Source organism: Lethenteron reissneri, chromosome 23, assembly GCF_015708825.2.
Source record: "Lethenteron reissneri isolate LAM-NWPU_2019-01 chromosome 23, ASM1570882v1, whole genome shotgun sequence".
Classification (NCBI taxonomy): domain Eukaryota; kingdom Metazoa; phylum Chordata; class Hyperoartia; order Petromyzontiformes; family Petromyzontidae; genus Lethenteron; species Lethenteron reissneri.
This window is the reverse complement of record NC_083801.1, coordinates 20,525,428-20,549,153: the sequence shown is the minus strand read 5'-3', so window position 1 is coordinate 20,549,153 and position 23,726 is coordinate 20,525,428. Positions and strand designations below refer to the sequence as shown.

Genomic DNA, 23,726 nt, shown 5'->3' with positions numbered 1-23,726 from the left:
ATTCCCCACAATGTTTTAAAGTTAACCCTGAATCACAACAGTTAATTGAATCACTACTGGAGGGGGGGGGGGTGTGGGGCAGGGATTGTTACAGCTCATATTAAAATGCGTAATATGATTCCCCTTTGTGCGATTGACTATGAGTGAACCACTCAACCTGCACAATGGTGTGATCACCACTGATCGGTTGTTATAAGAGGCCTAGTGGGTATACAAGAGAGGTGCCCTGATATTGCTCCTTGAGGGGCAACGCTGCGCGACGCCAGGCTCTCCCTTCTAGAACGAGTGACGCGATTCGAGGAATCCATTTCATCTGTGGCTCACAAGTTCCACAGCACAAATGGGCTATGAGCAATGAGAAAGTTCAAATGCAACAAAGAGAATATTTTACTCAGTTGAGATTCCATTTTCTTCATGTGAAATAATCAAATGTGAAGAGAATTCCGTGCACATTTTTCACATTCAGAACCGACTTAAATGAAGAAAACTGAACACTAAGTTAAAGTGGAGGTTACCCAATACAACGATGCCATGTTTGTTTTTGGGTGAGGCCATGTGGTAGTTTGATGTCATAACTCCTGTCATTAACCCTCCTCCCCGACAAGATTGTCACATTTACGAATATATTATTCTACATGCCAATGTGTCGATCAAATTCTCTCATTTCATCATAGGTTTGCTACCCGATGAAGCTCATATCAGTGAGAGAAACTTGGTAATATGTTGCTGTTAAGTTCAGTCGTGCCAAGGCTTAAGCCACCGGTTAAAAGCATTATTGATAGGAATTTGATCAATATATTACCACATATAAATAACATATATGTAAACATGACAAGCGTGTCAAATGGTGGAGGGGTTAATTACGAGAATCTTTGCATAAAACTACCACGTGGCCCAACCCAAAAACAAATAAAACTAAATAATGATCGCTATTTTTTTTTTTTACAAGTCTCTATCAGCAACTGGGCAGTGAGACCATGAGCTCTGTGCAATTGGCTCACAGCCATCGCGTCGGTGAACTCACCGCTCTCGTAAAAGCACGTCTGCACGCACATTTTTCCATTCCTGATTTCTGCGCTTCGATCCAGGAGCGGAGCTACAGGCTGCGCGCACGCACAAAGACTCGAAACGCTGGCATGCCACACGGGGCAGTGTCGACTCAAGGTGTGCACGTGCACAGCTCAAGGGGGCGTGCGTGTGCGTGTGTCGGTGAAAAAACAGACAGGTACGACAACATCTACACCGGCAGCGCTCAGCTGAACTCCGAGACACACGACGGCTGCTACAGAACCACTCATTATTGCCACTTTCAGACAAAACCATCGCATCAAGCTCAACACTGTGGAGATACTGTGGACAGCTTGCGGGCAGCAAGCGGCGCATTTTAACCGCCGCACGCACACTGCACAAAGTACCCATACGCCATGTGCACAAACTGTAAAATGCATTCGGTAAAGGATGTGGGTGTCATTTACAACGTGGGCTTAAGTAGTGCGCAGAAACAAAAGTAGGCCGAATATGATAAGCAACTAAAGGTGGTTGAAAAAAAAGACAATGCAGGAATTAGAAAACCTAACTTAAGCACGTAAGGCTGTACAACTGAATAAAAATTGGTAAACAATGTGTTTTTAATTCGCCTTGCGAAATGTTACCGTGAAAGCTCATTGAATATAAAATAAGTACAATGGTATCTATGAAACATAAGGCATTAGAACACAGCCATAAATACGATTTAAAATGCAAATTTTCATCAACGACAGAGCTATATTGGATATCGCTATATTTATGATGCAAACACCTTGGCACGTCAGAACCTGATGTAAATACAAGTGAGAAAACCCATATAAAACGCAACATTTAATTTGTGTAAATCCCTAGGAGCTGCAAGGCACCAGTGTTAAAGATTGTGATAACAAACAAAAAACCGTCATTAATTCTAAGCGTCGCGTTTTAATTATAGACGGGAGAAGACTCTAGAGTGCGCAGTGCACTCGCGATTGTGACCGACTGGTCTGATAAAAGAGCCACTACCCAAAATGTACTTGTACAGCTGTGTTTGGTAGCCGTGACGTGAAGTTGGCCGGACTATAAATTGCACACTGCCACGTTAGAGAAATAATACAAAAGGGTCAAACAGAAAACAAAGAATTTCGTGTAATCCTTTTTAATTTAAACATTTAATGCCTTCTACGCTTCAGTAGGAGCCCGGCAGGGGGAATGGGGATCTGCTGTGTGATGGAGTTGAGCATTCCTTCCAATGCCCCAGTGTCGGCTTCGATTTCAACAACTAAAATGTTCACGTGCTCACCAGCCAACCCACGCACGGCAATCCCACCAACCCGCTCAGCCCTCCTCCCTGCCCTATGCTCCCCTTCCCCGAACATAGACAAAAATCCCCCGTATAGCCTTAACAGACTGTCGGGGCAAGTGCTGTTAGCGAGTAGCACCTATGAAGGCCGGCACGGCACACGAGGGGGTGGGTGGACAACACCACGCCCGGCCGCCTTTGTCTCCCCACCGTACCAGGTACTCATTTTAAGGCTGAGTCGACCTAGAGGAGGCCCAGGACCGGTTCAGATATAATCGTCACTGGTGTTGGCCATGAGCGGGAATCGAACTTGGGTCGCCGGATTCGTAGCGCGGGCCACTAACTGCGACACTACTACCGCTCCCCACATGTTCCCCTAACACTCGCACATTCAGGGCCGTAAACATGGGGGCCAACCAGCCTGTACTAACCCCACCACTACCTCCCACCACCCAGTTCCACTTTAGTGCTGCAGCCGCATCCCCAGATAGCATGACTGTCAACTGGTGAATGAGTTTGAGCAAGTACTGTGCTGTCACGAACAGTCTCTCTCTCTCACTCCCACGAAACCCAAGTGTGTACGTATGCAGTGGAATACTTAGGGATGATGTGAAACACATGAACCATCCCAGTACGTGTGCGTGTGTGTGCGTGTGCAGGGGAGAGGTAGCACAGTGGTTAGCGCGCTCTGTTACGAACGGTCAACACTAGTGACGATTATCTGAACTAGCCCTGGGCTTCCCCTCGGTCGACTCGGCCTCAAAAAGTAGCTGGTGCGATGTGTGAACATCACCATGAAGAAAACAAAGGCAGCCGGGTGTGGTGCTGCCCACCCACCCCTTCGTGTGCCGTGCCGGCCTTCATCAGTGTTCGCTAATCGCGCTTGCCCCAAGAGTCTGTTGAGGCCATACGGGGCATCTTTGCCTTTGTACAGATACTAGAGACATTGGTGGAATAGTGGTGCAGCGGTTAGGACACTGCGCTACGGACCCAGCGACCTTAGTTCGTTTCACGTCACGGCCAATATCAGTGGTGAAAATCTCACCCAGTTTTGGGACTTTCCTCGGTCAATTAAAGCCTTAAACGAGTACACGGTACAGCGTGCAAACGTCGCACTGGCGGAACAAAGGTGGCTGGGCCTGGATCTGGCCACAGCGCCCCCGAGTGCAACATACCGGGCTTCCTAGGTAGCTCAATAAGAGAACTTGCCCCAACAGCCAGTGAAACCAATATGGGGGGTTTCTGAGTATTTTTTATATGGATACTTTACACGTCAAGGGTGCATTTTAGGATACATTAATTCGTGGCTTAAAAATATATATTCTTAGGAGCACGATACCTGCTTCAAATCTTGAGTTTAAGTTCAGAATGGATTACTTCTAATTCATATCTGACTCGTGGGCATCGTATATTTGGTTCGTTTGAACCATGCAGCCAATAGAATTGCCAGAAATAAATGATTATTGAATTGATCGAGGCCCAGAATGGGAAAAAACGTTCAATTGAATGGGGAGACAAATTGTTTCATCCCTCGTTATTATCACGTACAGCATATAAAACTTAAGTATTCATGAATTCTGTACCTCATTATTGGTCATATTTATAACAATGACATTGAATAGATGTATTACTTGTGGTGTGGTGTCATTGGAAATATAACTACTCTGAGTGCCACTCTGTGTACTTTAACGTTTTTTAAACATTTTGACCACATCTCATGGATTTTAATCTACTTTGCTGTACCAAAAAAAAAAACTCCCGTCAGATATTATGGATGGCTCTACAAACGCGTTCATAAACATGCTATTTTGAGACCTACTAAAGGGGTGCTACTTCTGCCCGACTGGAATCTGGGCTCTAGAAATGTCCACAGCACTTAGCAAAGCTTTTACAAGTGGTCTGTTAGTTATCACCGCTTTCAATAATAGGATTGTCCCTCGCAGTTGTGTCTATTCCCTTACACGAGCAGGGATTATCTCTAATAAGGGTGCTTAGGCTTGCCAGACCACCCCATAATTCATCTCCATTCTGGTCAGGATGAAGTGCACCCAAATATAATCCACCATATCTCTACTTGTACTGTACACCTAAACTGGTGTAAAATTTGAGCAGTTTTTTTTTTGGCGAGCCCACTTCAGGCCTGCAGTCTGCTGTGACGGTCGCATGGATTCCCCGATGACTAATCCGATGTGAGTTGGGCAAGGTTTGTTGGATGTCCCCGCAGCTGAGAAAACATGGCCCAGCCATGCGTTAAGGTGAATAGGGAGACAAAGTGAGCCAGGGTGATTTGGGGTGAGTCCAAATGATGCAACACATCCAGACCTATCACAGAATCTCATGCAAAATGGACTTGAGGTAATTTGTCTAATTGTAAGATCTTCAAACAGTGTGTATTTTCGACGGCGATGTCGTGATTTACCACACCCAGGAGTTGAGGAATGGTCACAATTCGGAGGTGTGATTTGATTCGAGAATGTATAATTTTGGTGGGTTTGCTCCGTCTCATTTCAAGTACTTCTCATTCATACGACCTTGTTCGTTCCGTTAGCCTAAAATCTATTATTTGCACACCGCTATTAACAACCTCAAATAAGCAATCCTTACACGCACATCTTGATGCGTGGATAATGAAGTCAAATTAAAAAAATATCTTAATTGATTAATTGTTACATGCCTAATTTCCTGACACAGCGTCTTTGGTCAAGTTATGAAACCCATTTTCTCGGCAAAACAGTGCAATATAACAAAAGCAAAGACAGACTGGAGCCGTAATTGTAGGAGCTTTAAGCCACTGCAAAGCAATGCAAACGCACGAGCTACTCCCCATTCTTCGTGGTAAATGTCAACGTGGTCCCGCTGTACACGGCCAATATTGACGCGGCCGACTCATGGCAGTGTCTTTGCTCACAACGTGTAACGAACCATTGCCGTGTTTGTTGATACAGGTCAGCGAGGCACCCTTGATGACCTCCCGGTGTGTGACCCCAGCCTGCACATTTCCTCTCAGAGCTCAAGCCACGGTATCTCTGGACGACGCCAGGAATTTACTCCTCTCAATATCAGTTTCACCCGAAAAAAAAAAATAACTCGCGTGCTCTCGTGAATACGATGCGAGGCACACTGCGGAACTGAGGAATGTTCTGCGAAAGCTTGATAACCCACGTGCACCGTATTCTCCAGCAGGTAAGACGCAACCCAAATTTACACCCGGTGTCAATAGAGTTATACAAATTTGGCCACAATCACGCGCACACACGCCTGGATCATGAGACACACCGCTGTCATTTGCTTTAAAATACAACGGAGAGACGGAGCGAAATAATCTGGTAGAATGCAGTGAATTCTAGATTTGAATCCCTCCTCCCTGGCTACTCCCCCCCTCTTACCCTATATAATCGCTTGTCACATACAGCTCTCTCTGCCCACTACAGTAATTCTGTTTTTTGCTGTGGTTGTCCCACCTGATGACGGAAGCTTGTGTTGCCTCCGAAACGTTGTGATTTAATTTAGTTATTTTTATTCTTAATTTTTATTATTTTTATTTATTTTTATTTTCACCTACGTGACTTTACCAAAAGAACCAAAAAGAATGCAGTGCATGTCGGTTTTTTTTTTAACTGGGTGCAATGAATACATCTAATCGGCATAATCATTGGTTCACTGCAGCTCAAGGGCTCACTCCTACAAGATGTGTGGTGAAGTTAGGAGAGATGTCTATGTTTCAGGGAACGCACCCGACGCAGCCAATTCATAAGGTTTGTCATGGAAACAAAATGTTTCAATTCGATTACGAGTACAGCACACTAATGTGTTGGGGAGTAAACCCACATTTACAATATTTTTACAATGTTGTGGGTTTACCCTGCAACACACTGGTGTGCTGTACTAGTAACAAATTGGCAAGTTTTGTTTACGTGACAAACCTTACTAATTTTCTGCGTCGGGTGGTGGCGGGTTTAATGACACAATTATATTTACGCGATCTAACCCCAAAAAAACCTCTTATGGATAATATTGGTTGCGAAAGCCTACGTGTTAAACTAACTTACTGATTCACCTCGCTTCAACCACTCCACCCACCCGCTCTCAACAACCCCAAACTTTCTCCACCGAGGACTTTGGGGCGATTTCAACTTACAGTAACGTTGTTCGGACTTGGCCTCAATTTTTTATACAGTATTTCAAAATACAATTTTAATAACGCGTGTAAAAAAACAGCAACGAAGCAAATCAGGTGCAGATTCATCTTTTCTATTTCAGTGACTTTGAAAGTCAATTTTTTAAGGTAAAAATGTGGCGCTTACAAATCTGGATCCATCCAACGCCTACATGCAAAACTGCATCTAAAAAGATGCCGCTACAGGAGACTCTTTCCCCATACAAGTCTGGCCTCGAGGGGGTGTTTGGGATACTTGCCAATTTCAGTGGCAACATTCGCGTACACTTTTAGAGTTAACGGTGAAATCACTTCACCGTTTGAAAACCGACCACGGCACGCCATGCGTGTTTTGGCCCGAGCAGCAGAAAAGGACTGTAGGAGGACTAAAAGGCAACTCAATTTCAAAAACACAAGACAGAGGACATCACGTCCCCCTTTCACGAGAGACGCTACATGGACAAGGCAGGGAAGAGTTCAGGTGCAGGCATAAAACAATACCGCAATTCATGCAAGACGTTGAAAAACACCGCGCATGCAGTACTGTGCAAGATTACATTTTACAGCTTTAAAGAACATTAAAAACAATTGCAAGCTACAAAGCCGTGACGTAAAGTCATTCTTAAAACACTATGTAATACCGCTTTATCTACCAAAAGCCCGGTTTGTCTCATTACTCACACAAAACTTACCAAATTTGACTCAATAAACGTCAACTCTGGAACGAAGAGGGGGCCCCGGGTTTGCTCGCAACAAAAACTGTCCGATGAGCCTCTCCCCTCTGCTGCCTCTTTTAAAGGTCCAGGTCCAGATCCGCTTTACAACCGCCACCACCCCCACCACCAACAAGAGGCCACCCCCCTCTGCTCGCTTCACAGTGTGGATCCTCGTGTTCACCATCGACTCTTAACGGGGCTGTGAAGCTACGCAGCGGCGGCTCTTGTAAAAAAGCGGGGGTCAAAAGGGCCCTGGAAGGTATCAAGAGTGTGTCCGAGTTTGACTTTTGCACTGGCTCACACAGCCATGGAGCGCTCTGTTACTTACACCATAACTACTGTAAAGATATGCATAAACAACGTCAATCGTAAAGTGTTAGTGCGCTGTTCTTCATTGCAAGGCCCGCGGGCCACTGGCGGCCCCCGGTGGCCTTTAGAGCGGCCCCTGACGTGCGGCCCCCGACAATACACAAATGGTGAAAACACCCCATATCATGCTGTCAAACCCCAATGGCTTCAAATGTGTGGCGGCCCTCACACTGGTGATGTCGTATCGGCGAAAGCGCAGAACACCGTGTTGGTGTTACTTAAGCTGCAAACTGTAATATGCTTACAGGGGTAGTGTTGTTGGCTCGGGTTTTCTTCTTTTCCTTCAATAATATTAAGCATTAAATATTCAACTCGTGGGTACAGTAAAGAAGCTAAAGCGTTAGAATAAGCCAAGGAAAAGGACTGTGTGGCTCGTTTCAGGACTTCAAGTCAATCTTTAAAGTTTCTGGCTACTTCTTTAAAAAGCACTATTTTTTTACTTGTATAGTTGGTGGTAATTGGTCTCGTGGATAGAGCATGCGACTTCTAACTGGAAGGCTGCAAGCCCAAGCCTCAGTCGTGAGGTTATAACTCAGCCATTCATCACTCTAAGGTTAGTAAAACGAGTACCACTTTGTGGGAAGCTAAACGTGTATGTGTTATGGATAGACCTGTCCCTGCCATGGGAATGTGGAATTTCCACCAATGACCCAGGGTTGTAAGCAGTAGAGGGAAGTACCACGAGCTATTTTGTACAGGAAATTACTCGAGACTTGTATTACAGTATGTGATGTGTAATACTGATATTGCTGCACGCGTTTGTACAGCATCATTTTTTTAATTATTGTACAGTATAACAGTACAATACTGTGATTGAAGTAATATAAAAAAAATCTAAATGTTTTAATCAGTTAAACAATTCACTTGCAAGGAGGGTAATCTATTACCTGCATTTTGAGTCGTGGATTGCTTCTAACTTGTGATGTAAAAGTGTTGATATGAACCAACTCAACACATAGTCTTTAACAAAGACTCAAATCGTTACTCGCGAGCGTACATTCACTTTTTGCTCGTTGCCGCTGCGCGGTATGTAAGATTTCCACTTGCCGAGGGGCAACGTCAATGCAACCTTTGCACGTCCGTCGATTTAGAATTGCCCCACTTTAATTTTGTCCCCAGTGTTTCACGGAGGTATAACGTAAAGGAATATGTGTGTGCGCAATTCCATCCGCGGCTGAACAAGTCGGCGTAAAAGCTCACGCTCGCGATCTTTGCAAATGGTCGCCCAGGCGCCACGTCCCTTCCACGCATACCTCCTTGCCGTAGACATGATAGTGGCGGCAAGATATAAATTACGCAATTCAATTACATTGCCTATGGGTTTCCTGTCCGTCACCTCGCAGCAATTAAACACAGCCGCACAGAGGTCACCCAGCACACAGGGCACCCCCCGGTCTGCCAAGATCATCCACTCACTCACATTTAAACATCCTCTTTGCCTTGTTCTCTACCACACAATTATACTTTTCAAACAGACATGTCATTAAACCCGCATTATAAATTGTCACTATTCGTTATGATTCATATTAATGGTTAGCGGCAGATATTTTTCATTTAAAAAAACACAACTCAGTGTTTGGAAGGGGTTTTGTTTTAAGAGGAACAATCTACTTATTTAAAGGATTTCAAGAATAATTAACTGATGACAGTTGAGTTCAGGTTTAGTCGCATTCTTGTTTTATGACAATTTATCTTAACAAGTCAGGAACGAATATTGCCGGAAAAAAAACAGTGAAAAAGCTCTTTTCTAAAAAAATTCCGCTTCAGCCTATTTTAAACATATTCAAGTGTTGTCCATCTATTCCTAGAGGCACTTTTATCCCTGGCATAGTCCGTTTGGCAAATGAGCATTTATTTCTTTGTTATTTATTTTGGATTTTGCTTGGTAGCAAGGTTTTCATTTACTTGGTCGTGGCTGTATATGGGATTTGGTCCTCATATATAATTAACGTACAGCGTTATGTATGTTGAACTTCTTTTCCACCGTACATTGCCAACCATGCTCATCGGAAGTGCGGGGGAAGGGCAACAAACTAAACTATTAGCGTGAATGTCGCAATATAAATTGAAAGTATCATAAATTAGGGTGATTAAAAGTTAGGAGGTCAACACAGCCAACGCCACCGATGCCACCACACCTCACCATCACTTTTTGACCGCGACACACCACCCCCCTCCAAGAGGTCTGCTCGAGATCGCCAATCACTCGGTGCTACTCCAACGCCTGCCGCTGTAACTGTACCCACACCTCCATCCCACACAAGTGTCCCAACCAACGTGAACCTTTTTCTTTCGAGTTATCTATTTTTCTTTCGAGTTATCTATTTTTGTCACTTTTTATCCTATTCCAAAATTTGCGATTGAACAACCTTAATCCTGCTGTTGAATGCCTCTCGCCTACTCAAAGGCCAGATTATTTTTTTATTTACTTTGTTAAAACTACTCTGGAACATGCTTACAGAATGCCCTTCTTTACTGGTGATGATTTGCAGAAACTCTCGAGTCAAACGGCGAGAAAGATACGTCTGCAGAGCCGTCAGACCTTGACCTTTGATATTTAAACCTGCAAGGCAATTTCATATAAGATACTGTCATGAAGGCTAAACTAGAAATTCCACGATAAGCATGGTCTAATGCTGAGAGAGGCACCGCTGTCGATCGGTATCTTGTGTGGGGCAGACTGGGGCGGCGAGTGGTAACACTCATTCTGCACACCATAAAATAAATGGGTTCGTTGTGGCAAAAATTCAGGCTCACACACACACACGTTTTTGATTGTAGACAAAACATAGTCTAGCTGGAAACCGCATACAAGCATAGTCAGAAAGTGTTTGAGAATAAGAAGTCATATGATACGGGAAAACGTTTTCTGGCTGGATTCCTGACGCTCGGGCAAGCGGCTGATGTATCCCACGCAAATGCATGGCATGCAATATTTGGGGAAAAAGTTTTGCTAGCTGGAGGGAAGGAGGGAGGGCGCATCTAACAACGCATCAATTAATCAATTACATTGTTTTTATGCTCCCTGTACATGTTTAACACGTAGGCTTCCGCGACCAATATCATCCATAATATATTTTTTGGGTTAAATCGCCTGAATATTAATGTGTCATTAAACACCCGCCACCACCCGACACAGCCAATTACTAAGGTTTGTCACTTAAAAGAACATGCCAATTCATTACTGGTACGGTGTACTAGTAACGAATTGTGCTGTACTAGTAACGATCTGGCATGTTCTGTTTACGTGACAACCCTTACTAATTTGCTGTGTCGGGTGGTGGTGGGTTTCACGACACATTTATATTCAGGCGATCTAACCCAAAAAAACCTGCATTATATCTGCACATGCTTTAAATTGTGCGCGCATGAATCATCGACGTTTTATTCACACACAATGTGCACGCAATTTGGTAAGAAATCCAGAGGCGCTACATCCACTACAAGGTAACAACAATATTATCTTCAATCAAATCGTGAATATTCATGTCATAAAGGGCCTGGAATCATTACATACCTAATATATCGTACGGTGTCTATACTGTAATCTATTCTGTGTAAAGTATATATTGCTATGAAATATATACTTGGTAAGCAGAAAAACTTTAACCTGTGTATGATTAACAAAAAAGCCACCGCCATTCGCTGCTAAGTGGCAGTGACATAACCACGGTGCCTGTGCCAGGCCAGGTGCACTGAGGCCACGTGAAGTGTCGACGGCTCGCTGACAGGTCATGGAACAGACCCAGGTGCCATGCGTTGACCGACTGAGATGATTGGCAGATGCACCAGCTACACACACACACACACTCTCAGTGTACAGCTAAGACTTCTGCTCGAGGGACCAACATGTCCGTCTGTGGCAGCGTGCGGCGGTGGGGTGTGTGCTGCCTGACGAGTGTGGAACCCACTCGGTCATTCAACTTTGGGCATGGTCAATCCCACCGCGGGATGAACAAGGCATCCCCATTCCACTGCCAGCTCTTGCGATTCCTTCACGTTCATTAACAGGATTCAAATTTCACATTTTACAACTCACAAATGTTTCAACCTCCCGGTTGTAACCGTCACCGTGTACATTCATGTAAGTATTAAGCGGCGCTGCCTGCCCTTTCTCCACAAAAAAAATTAACCGCGTGGCTGTGAGCGCGCGCTGGTCGACGTCAATGCACGGGCTCGCCCCCAGCTTGCCTGGCGAGGTAGGGAGCGGTGGGAAGCCATGGCCCCTCGGGCCCGCCGGCCTTAGGCTTAGTCAGCAGCATGACCACGCGAGAGGGCAGCCTCTGGGTTCTTCCAGCATGGCAGCGCACGCCATTTACGGACAACACTCGCCGGCCGACTTCGGGCTGCGAGGAGCTGACCCCATCAAACTCCCGCCCCACAATACTTGAGGCCGCTCCGCATTTTATCTGCACAATTTTAACGCCGGATCCTTTTTCTTAAGCGTCCCCTCAATATTTGTAATCATTGCTAAGCATGAGACCGAAATTACAAACTGAACAACCCAATGGTGCTTATGATTCTTCATGAGGGCACTGGCGAGCTGTAACAATATACACCCGCACTCTGGTGCCTTAGGGAAACAAACCCAGAGCAGATGGAGGCAGCTACCAGCACAAAAACACACCCAGAAAACCCAAACTGAGACACGCATATCATAAATGCCAACAAAACTAAACCTTGAATAAATAAATCAGTAGAGCAAAAACCACAATACAAATAATAAAAACTCACTAACATACAAATATGTGGGGTTTTTTTCTCTCAGCATGGGACTGGACTTCACAGCAGTGTCCATTGGCAAAAGATACTCCCAATTATCTCCATGCTGCCAGGGACCCCCACGCCTACACATTGCTAACACCGTGCATCCATGATGTGCAAACTCTGCTCGTGCCAATAACCAACAACATTACATAACAATGACCATGTTTTGACACGCAATCGCATCAGGCCGAATGACAAAAAATCCAGTTTAAATCGTGAGAATATGTGCATGGCAAGAAATATTAAATGAAAATGTGTAAAGGCAGCGACGTGGCAATTGAATTGAAGCCACTTGTCTTGGTTTCACGCACATGGGCTTCTCAGGGACACGAATTCCCCGACGATTCACATTCTCTTGTAAAACGCAATGAGGTCGGCCATCTTGGCGCCAGTGAGATGAGATTCTGTTACCACCATTTTGGAAGTCTCAGCTTGTCAAACCACATTCTTTTTCATGCGTGTGGAAATAAGGTTGTTGTTAATTTCCCATATGGTCACGTTGAGCAAGCAGAACTCTAAAGCAAGTCAGTGGATTGTATAATCTGCACATGAAGATATGCTGTCTGAGGTGATTTTAACACTCTTTTATGCTCTGTTATTTTTTTTCTTCCTTGCTGTAATTTAATTTAAACATGTCACCATTAAAAAACACAATAAAAATGATTAATAAAAACAGGCTACAGTAACACAGTTATTCATTTCTTGAAAGGGATGAGGTTTTTTTTGTTGCTTTAGGATTAGAAAAAAAGAATCAGCCAAGTATTTTTTTTCGCTCCATTGAGAAGGAGCAGGCGTTGGTGCAGGGGCAGTAATCTCAGATGGAGCTCTGCAACCGGAAAGCAATTTAAACGAGCAGAACTACCGTGTGCAGGCTTTACTCTCCAGATAGAATTATTTAGAATAATTGCTAACAGCGACGCCGTTTGAATGCATTGACATTGCGAACTGTCTCGCACCGAATCTCCACAAACCGAAAACGAGTACTGTACCATCATCATATGCAGCAACGCAAAAAACAAAATGGCACTGCCAGACGGTTAAAAAGAAATATGTGGTGATAATCTAACTAAGCCGGGAGGCAAAAGGACATCTAAAGATTTCCGTTATATCCTGATAAAAGTGACATGCTTGGAAATGCGTAATCAGTTATGTTGATAAAAGACGTATTAAAAAGCACTACTGTTGGTGGAATTAAAAACAGATGGACAGAGACATTTTTTGAGCTTCTTGAATGTGAATAGTTCCCAAGAATACAGTAAAACAATCCCCTTATTCATGGCCCAATTAACACTACACAATTTTCCCTGCATCCAAACGATTAGGTGATACTCCCTTTATCAATGGATCAGTCCCTATCATGCTTTTTTAAATATTAATTTGTCCACAGAAAAGTCACCTGAAAGTGGTTTTCCACGAGTGCTAAATTAATCCTCTGGTGTATCTTTCTGCAGATAAGTCACATTCATATCATTAGCGGTGCTCATCATCCCTTGATAGCCTGCGTGGATAACATCAATAAATTCCACGGATAAACGTGGATAATAGGTTCCACCAGTCGTGCCTCCCACATCAGCGTGAATAAGCGATGCACCAAATCAACATTACGTGAAGTGAATCATTCAAAAGTGAAGCCCAGGGAAATGGAAATCTTCATGGCATTGAGCTGAAGATTAAGTTCTGCAGAGGTGTTTTTTTTAGGCTAGGCCATATAATGATCTCACCAAATGTATACTATTACAAATCCTCCATCACCCGATGAAGCCACACAAATCGATTGTCACATTTACCAAACATAACATTTTCGGCCGTAACATTGGCCACGAAAACCTACGTGCTAAGAAGAAATTGTATCCTTCCTTGCTGCGTTCTACACAAAAACGAGGGGCATTTTTACAACTCAGGTACAAGGAGACGGACCAGACCAGCAGCATCCCTGAGGGTCGATCCCCAATGTTCACGAATGTCAACGATGCGGATGCTGAATGGCTAAAGTCAACAAAGAAAAAAAACGAAAAGAACCTGAAAGCACATCTCAAAAAACCTGTTAACAGATGTCAACCAAGCGGTGCTTGTGTTCGCAATGAAAATCCCGAGTCGATGAGAAAATGCTTGTAACCATAATAAAGGACTGATTGTTTTAACGGGCAGGGAAACAAACAACGTGGCCGAGACAGACATGCAATAGGGACCGGGCGTAATGACACATGGACTGGCAAGCAAGGGGGGGAAAACACAGAGGGATCAACTTCCAAATAAGGAAGGCCACAGCAAGCATAATAATTACCAAAGGAAAATACTTGCTCTACACCATGAAAGGGTCTGAATATTACAACACTCGTGAGAATGAACTCTCATAATGATTCAAATCTAAGGAGGGAACAGTGTGTATTCAATGCCGAAGAGGATTCCCACGTCAGATATGTGGGAAAAACTCTAAGGACAGCCCGAAAGCAGTCATGTCATGTTTAATTTGGTAACTACAGTCTGGCTGACCATATCAATTAATAAACGCGTTTTGCCAGTTTGGGCTTAGCACAGAGGTCTTCTGCAAGATTCGAGTGTATGGAAAAATGCACAAATATTTGTCATTGTGGCTCGACTGTGAATTCACTTTACTGTTTTCGGGTTCAACTGGGTCTGGAGAGGCTCTGTTCCCCTTTAGCCTTCATGCATCGTGGGGGGAGTGGGGGGAGGCGGGGGGAGTGGGGTTGAAGTAAGCAACGTCATGAAAATAGGAGCAAGAGCAGGAACAACTGGCACAAACGGTACTACGACAGATCAATGGGGCTTTCGTATAGCGTCAGGAAGACGGAACAAACTATCCATAACACTTGATAAAAAAGCAAACACGGTACTAACAAAAAATAATAATCTAATGGCCATCAAAATACATTTAGCCCACAACATAAAGTTGTTAACATTTGTCAATGATTGGAGTCAGATGAAATAAAATGAGAAAGCACCACAGGCTGACGAATGTTTGTATGTAAGCCTTTCATTGACTTCAAAGCTCTGTTCCGAGTTACATTACATTTTCATTGAACCCAAGAACCTGGGAGCACATGGACAGGCTGACCTGGAACACATGGATTACACTGAGAAACGTGCGTGCAAAGATCCCACGTATAGCCATACAGACCGTTGGGGCAAGTGCTGTTGGTGAGCACCTATTTAGATCGGTAACTGCACACGAGTGGGTGGTGTGGCCAACCAACATGCCCAACTGCCTTCGTCTCCCAAGTTATGATGCTCATAAACTACATGGGGTACTCATTTCATGTTTAATTGACCTAAGGGAGACCCAAGCCAATTCATAACACGACTCTACTCTCCACTGTTGTTAGCAGTGGCTGGGAATCAAATCCAGGTTCTCTGGGTTTGCGATGCACCACACTTCTCACCACAATAAATGCCTAAACACCCATTACACAAAAAACAAAAACCCATATCTTTACAGCCAGATACACACACATCCCCACACAAACAACCATATACTACCCACATACCTTTGTCTCTCGAGCGCTGATGTTTACACACCGTACCAGATGCAAATTTTTAAAGCTGGTTCGACCTAGGGAAGGGTCTGGTTAAAATTCACCACGATGATTGGTTATGAGCGGGAATCGAACTCGGATAGCCCAGTCCACAGGGCAGTGCGCTAACCACTCAGCCACCACTCCCACTACACCCACACATTCGCCACGAAGTGGCAGCGACGACACCACGGCACTTGTACCAGGCAATGTGCACTTCAAGGCCACGTGAAGTGTCGAATGCCCGCTGGCAGGTCACGGGACAGACTCAGGTGCCATGGGTTTACTGACTGAGATGACTGGCCAATGCACCACCTGGGCCCCCTACTGTGCCAACACAGACACATACAAACACACACACACTTATCCACATACCCATACTTTCAGACAAATAACACAAGCAAACGTGCCCGCATAAACAACCATGCACACACCCATGAACCAAAAACATTCACAAAGCAGACCCCCGTACACCCACCCTCCCCCTTTCCAGCACCCACACACAAACCCACAATCGCACGCCACAAAAGGCGTGCACACACACAGAGCTACATTTATTGACCGCATTTTAATTTGATATCCTTCAATAATATTAAGCAAGTTTAACTCAAAACTTAGGTTACAAACAAGTCACACATCTTACTCACTTAAAATGTTCTAAGCTCGCACACATTACTGTGAGAGTCAAATATTTTCCTGCTGCCTTTAAGGATGCTTTATGGCCAGGTGTCACGCCCTTCCAGCCTCGGGGAGACATTTCATCCAAAAATGTGTTGGGTGCACTGGACCTTCATGAATAACAACACACTAATGTCTTTTGTAATACCTGTTTGCATAGTACGCATTGGTTCCAAGACAAAAAGGTAGTGTTTGATTTGCAACCGAAATAACACTGTAAAACGCAGGATTCCATAAATTAACCTTGCAATGAATGCTGCTAAAAAAATAAACTAATAACCCGACGAAGAAATGTCATACCCAGGGGTGTATTTCAAGAGGCTGTGCAAAAGTTTCCAGGAGGCTGCCAATGGCCTGTGACCCCGTACGTTTTTACACCCCTGTTTTACATGGCTTAGAATGTTTATAAAGGTGCAGCGATGATGCCGCGAACGTGACTTCGGACGATGTGTGAAGAGTTACACAACAGAGTGCCAAAACGAAAAGCCATCAACCCTCGACATGTTTACCTTTTGCATATCGCCTTGGAACAGGAAACCTTCGAGTCGGCCGACATTTCGTGCAACACGCCCTTCGACACCGCTGCTCCGAAGGAATGGCCAGTGCTCAAACACGTCAGCCGACGACATACCTTACTGCTACGGGGCGGTGTCACCGACGAACGTGACGCGCGTATTTCATCCATGGGTCTGTACCATTAAAAAATATATTTTTTGTACAGCATATGCGCAAGGGGCACGAGAGCGAGCGAGCGAGCGAGCGAGCGAGCGTGGTCACGTACCATGGCGGTGTGCGGGGCGGCCAGGGAGCCCAGGAAGTCCGCCATGGCCCCGAGGGTGCGCACCGTCTTCCCGCGGCCGCCCCCCAACTCTGCCGCTCCGCTCGACGTGCTCAACTCCATGACAAGGAGCACCTCAACCTCTCCGCCTCCGAACTCGCTCGGCACCAGCGAACGACGCCGACTAAGCGATTGTGTGCCGCTCGTGAAAATTCAACCAAGCGGAGGAGGATGCTTTGACGCTCACCACCTCGACAGCAGCACGCTATGCCAACGCAAACCGCTTGAGACCTATGCAACAGTAGGAATATAGCATGAACCAGCTCAAAGCGTGAACTGCTAGAGCACAAAAAATAATCCGCCGTAAGCGCTCACCAGCCAAGAGTGCAACACTGCTGGTGCCAACCGCTATACTGTGGCAAACTCGCTCAAAACTGTCTCCGCTAAAACCCACCAGCTTAAAGTGCTTATCGCTAATACACACTGTTGCTGCGAACGCTTGCCACTGGTGCCACACACCTTCACTCGCTAATCGTACCACACCAAGCAAAAAGTATCCTCGTGCCGCAGCTCACTAAAATCAATGAGCGCCGTGGGAGTAACTCGCTGCCACCTCAAGAGATTTTCGACTCGACGGGTCGGCCCCTAAGCGCACAGAGCCTCACGGCACCGCCCAATGCATGCACCACCTCTGCCGCTGCTACTGCTGCTACTGCGACGCCCGTCGCACACACACGCTGCAGTGCAACCCTGCCCAATTACCCTTTGTGTACTTAATTTTTGGCAATTGCCGATTACATCGATCCTTACCTGTCTTCCAGGGCAACCCGAGTGAGGCAATGACGACCTCTGAGCTCACACACTAGCTGTTGGCCGCAGGACAATTTTTTTTTTAAACGTAACAAAAAATTATAAAAACAACCGAGTGTAAATAACAAAAAAAGCTAAACTCTTCGCTGCGTGCCAAAGCCCTCACTGCGGTCTGTCGGTCTCCCGCTCCGTACGCCTGCCTGACCCTCCGCACATCTGCCTTAGCGCAGCCGAGCTGGGTGTAACGGAAGCAGGCGGAGGAGGCTCCCAGCGCATCTCGCGAGCCGCTTGCGTGGCGAGTTGCCGTGCCGAGCTTGCTCCACGCTACTTTGCAAGCCAAAGAAAGTCACGTCTCTTTCAGCGAGCGGTCCCATGAATGAGGTGGCGGTGCACAGCCACACACCGGCAGCCCCACCTCTCTCCTCTCTTTCCCTCCACAAGTTCCCCCCTCCCCTCCTCTTCCCCCACTTCTCCCCTCACATCCCAAGGATCCCCGCTGCGTTCCACCAAACACTCCTCACCCCTCCTCCCTCCTCTCCCCTTCCCATCTCCAAACCCCAGCAAATTCCCCCCCCCCCCCCCATCTGACTTCAGCTGAGCGAGCCAGACACACGCCAGGCATGTGCTCCATGCCAGGAAACACTGCAATCCACAATGATTAGGCACACGAGTCTGCCCATAAATATATATCATATTCCACATAAAAACCATTCTGTAGATGTGTCCCAGGAGGATAATTTGTGCGACCTCCCCAATGTCTAAATGACTCTTGTCCATCATTGGGCTAACGGTGGTTAGGACGATATTTTACAACTTTGTATTTTTTCCATTCAAACTCCCTCTCCACTTCTTATTCATGTTCAAGAAAGAAAAAAACTACGTGCAGGAAAATGGACTTTAAAAAAACCGCGACTCGTGCATGCAGCACGTCGCTGCACGTGAAAGACCTTCCCCACCAAACTGTTTATTGTAAAGTACTGTTTTAATAATGAATGTGGTTTTAAAAAGAGTGCATTTTAAATTTGTTGCAAGCAATAAGCTACTCACACGGAATAACATAACCAATGGCACCAGTCACGCAATAGTTTAGGCACCATAAAAATGGCTCTGCGCACCTATAAACAACTCACTAATTACACCGGGAATGTTTTACTCCACAACAGAAACGTCCGCACAACGCTAATCAACAAATCAACCCCATAAAATGCATTGTCAGAGTGCCACAGTTTCCCCAGTTTTTTTTTCCCTTGTCCTTCATCCTTTCCAAAACAATGTCTAATGGGGACACTTTCCAAAGCAGTAAGTTATCACTCGGGCTACATCAACAAGGCGCCCATGTTGTTGCCGCCAAAGCCACATTTTTTCGCGAGCGGCTGCGCAGAATAATTCCTGAGAAACCCCAAGGCCCGTGCGCGTGTACACACACGCCTTGTATCTCTCCCTCCCCAGGCCCAGCCAGACGTTAACCCCAAAAGGCCCTCTACCCCGTCCAACCCCATCTGCAAGTTTCCCAAACCATCGCAGGCTAGGCAAGAACCCCTCCCCCAAAACGACCTCCCACCCTCCCCCCAAACCTCAATTCCCCATGTTCAATGTATACTCTCTACTCCCATGCACCTCCCCACGCCCTCCATCCTTTAAACTACCACCCCCCCTCCACAAACACACCAGAGACCACCACCCCACCCACTCAAATCTAGTTCCCCCTCTCTCTCCCAAGCCACCCCTCCTCCGTTGCTTTGCAGACGAGCACCGCTCACATCCCGCCTTTCTATCGCCACGAGAGCGCTGGTGTTCAGCACGAGTCCCCCTTCAGTTCCACCCACAGTCCTCTGTTTTTAGTTGCAGCCAATTTTTCTTCACTCGTGCCAGAGACAAAGATTCCGTTGATGCGAGTTTGGTGGTGTGTTCCATATTATGCTCCATGTTTCTGCTCATTAAGAGAACATGAAAGCTGGGCTTGTCGAGGGTTGTTAGCAGTGGAGCTGAGCGATATCTCTCACATTCAAATCCACATCCACCTCCCCCACTTAACTTACCTTCATCCCACCACCATTGTCCACACTAAGAGCTCTGCAGCATAAACCCCTGCCAGTCCCAGCCACCCCCATCCTGCATGCCACAACACTCCCCCACCCCCCATTTCAGAGCTCATGAAACCCAGCCTCTCGGTCCAGCTCAAGGCACTGTGCAGTTTCACGCCGCCCTGCACTTACACTGCGCACGCTGCAAACTCCAACTTACTTTTGCAGTGAATTAATGACCGTCTTTTGAGCTGGTTTTTCCTAATTGGGATTTATGCACGGTTCACGGAGCTGGCACAGCGCTGGGCTTTTAAGTGCTAAATGCGTGTCCCATATCAGTCGTGGTGGAGGTGATACACAAAACGATATGTCGCTCGCTGATAAGTGCTCGTGCCCAGCCTAAAACAGGCGCGTAGCTACGTACACTGTATATACCCCTGCAAGCAAAGCTTTGCAGTACGCTCAGGCTGAAAATGCTCACACGTGCAATCGTTAAAAACACTTCACAAAGTGCAATCGATGCGAGAGTAAATTTCAGCGCATGCATTAGATTCAACGAGATTTCACCGAATGCCACCGTGAATCTCGGGGCTCTGGAACGTTTTGCAGACTCCTCTGCAGCAGGCGAACAATGCAACCTGCATCGACAAAGTCACAAATCCCCACCAGTGTAATTTCTAAATCTCAACCAGGGGATTTCAAACATTGCATAATGGAGGTTCCCATTTTCCATATATGTTAAAGGGGGTTACCTTTCATCTTCTTGGTTCTTTCAGTAAATTCACGTAGAAGGGAAATAATAAAATAAAAATAAAAATAATAATAAACCATAATTAAATAATTATAATAGATATAATAAAAAAATGTAATGTTTTGTTTTTCTTATTTTATTATTTGATTATTTCCCTTCTACGTGACTTTACCGAAAGAACAAAGAAGGTTGAATCCCTGCAGTCACGAAAGCTTTAAATCAAAATTTAGGGTTACCTTTCCATATTATGGGAAACGTAGCATGGGTTTCATGAGACTACCACATTATATATTTGGGGACTGAATAGACCAAGTACTATAGTGATCAGTTTGAGGCTGAATCAGTGTGCACAGGTTCGGGCAGTGAGAATCCCAGCATGCCTTGCTCCCTAGACATGTAACGAGTCACTGATTCATTGTTTGAAATTATTCTTATGCTCATGACACCTGCATAAAATCGTGGACGTAGGAATTAATTGTTTACATTGAAAAGCCACATCAACTGCAAATGCTACCTCTTTAATAGGTTAATAGGTTAATGTAATAAAGCTGAAAAAACTCAAGAACATATGAGATGGTACAAACAAGACGAAATAACCGGATACATTCTTGACTTGGAACGTGACCTTGAATCTCGACAATTCATGGCAGTATGGCAATGGTGAGTTGTCACATTCCTACAGGCAACTCCATGGTGCGCTCTCAAAACAGCCGTCTACAGACGTGGGTATGAATGTAACATCGTTCATGAGAGCCATTCGCTGCAGATGTTGGATTCATTTCCAAAGTAAACACTCCAATCCCACATTCTTTGCAATGAAATAAAATTATTAAATCAATCCCAACACTGCCTTGCTTGTATAGGTTGCCATGTCTCCCTTGAATATGACTGAACATGCCCTCACCAGATTACAAATCATTTTCACCATTAGCCACGATCAATCCACTGCATGATGAAAATCAACCTAGCACCTGCAGACAAACCAATTTCATCGCTCCATCTCCACGAAAGTTGGACTCTCCGACACGTTCAATTCCTCAGCTGCCACTCCGTAACTCTTCATGACCATCGGCCATCAACCCCTTCGTACGTGGCAGATGCTATATTGGACAGACGGGACGTGACATTAGTGTAAAAGTAAAAGAATACCAAATACTCACAAACGCAAATGCCGGCAGCTGCAGAACATGCCTGCCAACAAGGACACTCAATTGATTTTGATAACGTTGAATTGTTGTGTAAAACGAATTATTACTGGCCGAGACTGATTTGACAATCTATTGAAACTGAGAGAAATACAAATAATTTTAACCGCTCTGACAACTATAGGCTTTGTGTGGCCTGGAAGCGTATTATTACAACTGTATTCCTGAAAAAAGGAAACACATGCTAACTAACTAATATATTATATAATTACAATAAACCCTCCTCCCCCTCTGATCTCTGCACATGATGGGTTCACAGTGATGACGTCATCTTACACTATTTAAGACCGGAAACAGATGGATTGCTTCACTATTCTGGGAAATCGCCCGCTGATGCTGGATGTAATTACCAGCAAAACGTCGCAGTCAAATTGTAAATGTTGGGAATTTACTCTCCAACACACCGGCTGAAGTAGCAACTCATTGGTGTTTTGTTTACATGACAAACCTTACTGGCTGTTGGGTGCTGGACGGTTACGACACACGAATGCTTACGCGACCCAACCCAAAAACCTTTATTATGAATCAACTAAGGGGCTTATTTAGCGTTAATCTCATGAACTGCCAGAGAAACAAAGGGGGAATTGCAAGATGCAGGTGAACATTCATCTTGCTCCCCAAGCATGCTCAGGCTCGCAGTTTCTTTTTATCTTATGACAAATTTCCCATTGCAACACACATCAAATGCCTTTATATATTTGCTTCGGGCAAGCTGTCATTACGCACTGAACTATGTATCAGAATTACATAATCGCTCAAACAAATACACTTCATATTTTATTTCCGTGGAATTTGCGTTCATTTTGTAAACAATTGATAAATCGTCAGTTATAACCATCACAGATAAATAAGGTAACCATGTAAAGGTTAAAGCAGTGTGAGAAACAATAATGAAATCAAGTGTCCAAACTAATTTGTGCGACACAGACTGTCGTACGTGTCGCATGATTATTTGTCGTGAAGAAGACGTTGCTGGAGCACACGTGCATAGCAAATGTGGCAAGCGAATACGCAAAATAAACTCTTACCTAAGAATGAACAGAGCAGGGCATGAAAACCTACGGCTTAAAATAAGCTGTTGTTTGACGCGCTGCCAAATTCGGGTGTGGAAAACGCAAAATTACGCAAGTCACACGCACGACGACTGACTGACCTGCCAGCTCGCGCCCGACATCGCTCGTGTGCCAACGTGAACTCAACATGATCGTCTACTCCACACAATGCAAGTGGGCTTTGTGTGCAGCAAGGTTGGCTGCGTATGGTGCGAAAGAAGTTCAACATACAATGGCCAGTCTGAGATTCATGACAAAAAGCTCCTGGCCTTAAGCATTATGAAAAACCACCAGTTATCTGAAGAACTGCATTGTGGTCGTCTCGTCTTAATTCACCATCAATAAATTGAGCCAATTTGACCTGTAAGTTATATTTTGCTCAATTTATTGAAGCATGTTGAACTCCTTTCGCACTGTTTGTAGCCAACCGTGCTAATCGGAAGTGCGGGGGAAGAACAACAAACTCAATTGATGGTGACTTAAAGACAAGATGTCAACAAATGCAGTTCTGCAGGAACTGGTGGTTTTGCTCAATGCTTTTTGTACACACTCGCATGCTCATTTTTTGCATGTTGTGGA

At 45.1% G+C, this 23,726-nt stretch overlaps 1 protein-coding gene across 1 annotated transcript in view; it reads right to left on the bottom strand.

The window, feature by feature from the left end:
• LOC133346179 (triple functional domain protein-like) overlaps positions 1–23,726 on the bottom strand; it is a 183,956-nt gene that overhangs the window by 62,016 nt on the left and 98,214 nt on the right.